Source organism: Austrofundulus limnaeus, unplaced genomic scaffold (assembly GCF_001266775.1).
Source record: "Austrofundulus limnaeus strain Quisiro unplaced genomic scaffold, Austrofundulus_limnaeus-1.0 Scaffold6, whole genome shotgun sequence".
In the NCBI taxonomy this organism is placed as follows: domain Eukaryota; kingdom Metazoa; phylum Chordata; class Actinopteri; order Cyprinodontiformes; family Rivulidae; genus Austrofundulus; species Austrofundulus limnaeus.
In genome coordinates this window covers 2,322,580-2,328,032 of record NW_013952408.1, presented here as the reverse complement: position 1 = coordinate 2,328,032, position 5,453 = coordinate 2,322,580, and positions in this window count along the sequence as shown.

Below are 5,453 nucleotides of genomic sequence, written 5' to 3'. Positions count from 1 at the left end.
CACACACACACACACACACACACACACACACACACACACACACTACTCTCTCACTGACTGAAGGGGAAGAAAATCCTCGAGGATGACATCAGCACAGTGAAAGGGACACCATTTATCACTGACCACTGCACATGGAGACATTCATAACATCCTGACAGGAAAATCTTGTGGAAAATAATCACTTGGTCTTTGATAACAACTTGGCTCCTTCTTTTTTGCTCAGACKTTCAGAACTATCCCAGTCAGACCTTCTGTCTTAGTTTTTTTTTTTTATCTGTGACTTTGTTTTAATGGAAATGTCTTAGTTTTTGTTAAGCAAAATGTGAAGTGATTTATGGATTTTTAATTAGGTGTTGTGGTTACCAGGACAATATTGCTTTGTTATGAAAAGTGTATGTTTTAAAAAAATGGAAATCATTGTTTTCTTATGCAATTCCTTATGCTATCAATGTGATCCACTTAATTACAAAAGGAGAATCTTCTTTTGTTGTTAGAATAAAGTAATTAGAGTATAGCTCTCTGCCAYTTCCCGTGTTGCAGGGGAGTCTTTACATACTTAGTTTCCCTTTTGTACTGAGGTGAGAGGGGGAGCCTTTGTCATATGTCAGAGAAGCATGGACTGCAGCCAAGCCTGTCAGTGTGTCTTCCTATTTTGACACTCTAAAGCACCTGCCCTCACTGAAGCATGGCAGGGAGCATAGAAAGAACAATAGAGAAAGGGCCTCTTTCCAGCCACTCCTTACTGGCTGATCCAACTCTGACTGCCTGTCACTCAAACCCATTAAAGGTCAGCGTAGCCTACCTCTCTCCAGCCCCCAGGAGGACACGTCCTAATGGACGCTGCCGGTTCAACATTCACTTTTCCCTCTCCAGCGTCTCTCCTTGTACTATCGCAGGTCATAATAGGGGGATATCCCAAAAGGAAATGCCTGAGGTCTGAAGGAGGTGCCTCTGCTCTCTATCTTCCCCCCATTACATTTGGCATTGTCCTGGGTGTTATCACTCTTATGTAATGGAGTGCTGGGTGCTGATAACAGGATGTCACATTGCCCCCTGCTATTGCACAATTACATGAATTATTTTGTGAGTAAATAACTAATGATTTAGATCTGAAATGTGGTAAATTAGGTAAAACTTTAGTGGTAAAAACTTGTAGTCAAAATCAACTGAAACTTTATTAAAACAAAATAATAATAATAATAATTGAAGGCTCGTAATCATGTCAACAATGTTTCAAAAATGCTGTTTCGCTTTGAATATATGAAGCATGTGAGTCCGTCTGTGGGTTTTTTGTTATTTATAATAGAAAACCTAAGCCATCACCCCCCCCCCCTAAAAAAAAGATATTTTATTGTGACAATGCATTTATTTGAAGCATAAAACTATAGTTGGCAATAACTTTTTTATTTTCAGTAAATCTGTTTAATGTATTGATTTAATAATGTCTAGGAATAAAGAGTTATAAAATGTACTTCAGTTAGACCAGAAATAAACTCACATGTCAAGCAAGCATATGGAATGTAAACAGTTTTAGATGGTATAGTTATAAATTGTGAATTACAATATAAATGCAATAATCAGACCACATTGCAACAGTAAATAAATAAATAAGAAAAACATTTTTCCATAAGCAGAAATGTGCATGAGGCTGTGCAGACCCATGTGCATGTGTGTTTCCGTCCAAATCAGCCATGGCATTCCAACCCCAAGCTTTGGTGCGAGTCATGATTTAACGTCTTTCTCTCTGGTGATAAATGCTCGTGCCTTCACTGTAGTAAAATGGGGGGGGGGGGGGGTTCAGGAGGGGGGAAGCAGCGGCACCTGAGGCATTGAAACTGAGTCGAAGAGGTTGTCACGGCAATATTTAAGCAGCACCTCGTTTGTCTCGGATGCTGTGAGGACAGATAAATCTCTTTTTCATGGCAATCCCATCATCAGGTGCAGGGGATACAAGGCCTGCTGCCATGGTGAGGATAACTTACCCCTATCACTCAAGTATGGGGAGTTACGTCTGACTGCCAGCCCACCTTATCCATCAAAACCAGATATGAAAAGCTTTTTTGTTGTAGCATCCTTTTGGCTGAAATGGGGTGTTACCTTGTGGGTAGCTGATGACAAATGTATGACAGTCAACAAAAAATCGTCTAAATAAATAAATGCATGACTGTCCAACACGTAGCTTGGCATTTTTAAAAAACATATGTTTTCTTGATCATATGCAAAGCGTTTTTTTAAATACAATAATACAATTTTAGTGCAATTGATTTATTTAAAGTTGCTCCATTTGGCTATTCTTTCATTTAGATCCTAAAATTACAACTATTCAACAGTTTTGGCTATCTCAGTAGCACTTTATTTTTTTTYCATTTTTCATGCAGCTTCACAATTTGATTCATGGTTTCCATTTTCACACTGTAAAAATGTAATTAAATGGCTGTTTTTTAATCTAAATTTGATGGATCCACTAGCATTTTATCTGATTAAGTTGTTGAGACTATTCAAATGGCATCAACATCAAACTTAGACCTTTTACACTTTTCTTTGTTCATGCTTTTCCCCAAAAACATTACGTTTATTTAGAATTGATCATAGCCTTTTTCGTTTTTTTCAAAATGCACAAAATACACTCATTTTTCAAGAATTTGCAAAGAAATTTGATCTCTATTTCCAAAAAGCAGAAAACATAAAAAAGGAGGTTTTACTCTGATAGTTTTAGTGGGGCTGTTTGCAACAACATTGTTTGATCAATTAGAAATAAAAGAAAAATAAACAAAAAGTGAAGAAATGAGGAAATGCCTTTTGACAGTAATGTAATGATGTTTTTTAAAGCATGAAATATATTTTAATAAAAGTAAACAAAGGGGTATTTTTGTTTAAGAAACACACGATAATGGCACTCCTAAATACAATGAAAATAGTGTGGTGTGGGGGTAAAAAAAAGTAACCCAGAAGGACTTTTTTTTTGCAGAGTCATAAACTATTTAAATGTGAGAGATGATAGCAGGTCGCCTGCCTCAACCATGGTGGCTGTCAACGTTGGCTCGTGGTTCTCTTCTTTGGGTCAGAGGTCATCCAGCTGTGACTCCCCCTCCACCCCCTCCTCCCGAAACAGCAGATGTGGTTGGACCACCRTGGTGAGGGCTTGACCACATCTGGCTCTGATTACAGCCAGACAATCCAGCTTTATCAGCTCCATCCACTTGGCTGAGCTCTGCTGTGCTCGTTCTCACAGAGGTGATGTGTGACACATTCTCAACTCACCAATACCTGCATTTACTRCATGATTTATAGGAAGTCAAGTCACCAAAACTCTAACACTGAAGTCCCACCTGCTCTTACTAATTAACCAAAGACGAGACTTTAGATCTTTGTTCGCTTGAACCTTACATTATCTACCCAAATTAGAGCCACAAATTTCAGAGGTGCATAGTAACTACTTACTTTGTTACAGTACTTAAAGGGGCAATATCATGTAAAATCAACTTTTTTGAGTTTTATATCATGTTATAATGTTATACTCTTATAAAAACATGCCCAAAGCCTTGCTTTGACTCATTCATGCATGTTTGAGAAATCCTGCAGCGTTTTTAGGCAGCCATGCCGAGGAGCAAAATGACAGGTGGAGACCAGAAACTCCCCTGGGATGTGTCTTTAAGCCGAACTTCCTCATGGCGGAGCACACCCCCCTCCCCCCTCCCCACACACCGCCTATGAATCCTGCAGGCTCTCAGGTGAAAGTGAAACTTAACTGTCTGCTGAGTTCCACTACTTCTCACTCAGTGAAGCTCTTTTCAGATTAAAAATACCTTTGAGGAAATGTATTTTCAGATGCCAAGTAAACTGCATCATAGCGCACATGCGAATCCTGCCTCCCCGCGCACACACAAGCCCCCTGCGTGCGAAGACCCCCCCCCGAACCAGACAGGACAGAAGCAGAAGGAGGTTCTTAAAAAGACAGAGGCCAATTTCAAGGCGTTTAGAAGAGGAAGTGATGAGAAGATAAGTTTATTTTCTATTTAAACATAAAAGCAGCATTTTAATATTAGCTAAAGGTGACATCGATATTTTATTATCGTATAGTATTTAAATGTATGCCTGAGAAACACATAATGTTGGCCCTTTAAGTTTTTTTAGGTTTGTAATTTTATCATGTATTTCTTTTAGTGTAACTTTTACTTTTATTACGTTACAATCAAAATGCAAACATATATACGTTTACTTCTTTATTTTTAAATTTAACACCTAGTTGCACAATTTTAAATAAGACCAGAACTCATCATGAAGAAATGTTTCTACAATCTAAAAAAAATGAAACTTTGAATTTACTTAACCAAATTATATCAACTGGTTATACTAAACCCAGTTAAGTAAATTAAAACAATTTAAACACTCGTTTTTTTCATAAAAAGAAAAAGAAAATATGTTAAGTGGTCAATTCATTCAACTTGGTTTACCAGTTTGTTTAAGTGAATTCAACACTTACTTTCTCAATTAGTGTGAGAAGTTTCAAGACTTTTACTGAAATACTTTTCTTATCAGTGACATCAATGTTTACCAAAGTCATTTAGCTTGAATTGATGATACACGATTGTCTCCAAGGACCATTACTGAACAACCATAAGTGAGTCAAAGTGAGTTTTCCTGCACTAGAACATGTATATAAAATCATCACCCGGCAGAAACACCTTTATTTGGATGAGCAGTCGTATGTTTGGGGTCAAAAATGTGTCACACTTGCAGAAAGAAATCCCAACATCCATAAACAGAGGAGTTTGAGAAAGGATTGTGTTGCATACAGGGATCACCGGTTGCAGTTTATTTTCCCAGGGTGCCTTTTTTCACTATCCCCACCCATTTGCCAGTGAAATCTCCACAGCACGTGGTTACACTGAGATGTCTCAAATCACTTCAAACAAACAGCTGACAGATGGGATGGATCTTCAAAAATGTGAAAGCATGAACCTGTAATTGAGTTTGTTGTGAAAAGTTATGAATATCAGGTAAGGTGAAGAAGAATACCACTTATTTGAATCATAATAAAAATGTCATAATAAAACCATGGCCTATTATCTTTTGCATTCAGTGATAACTCGCAAATGAAGAATCACAGCCATGCGCAATCTTCTGYAGTCTGCTGTTATCATGATGTTGTAAACTGTTTGCAACTCATTTATCCTTTCAGCCATCATCACCCACTTTAACCCCACTCAACCCTAACAGAAGGCCAGAGCTGAGACGCTCTTTGCAGGCTAACACATGTCAGGGGTCCCTACACAGTCCCCTCGCAGGGACACAGATATGGGTACTAAAACTGTCACCGCCTTCTTTTGCTGCCAGTGATGAAGGTCATCTTTCCTACAGAAGCTCCTTCTGTCCAACTAAACTTAAAACTCCATTGCTTTTGACTTTTTTTTAAACATTCAATGCATAGCAACATTTCTGGATAAACAAAG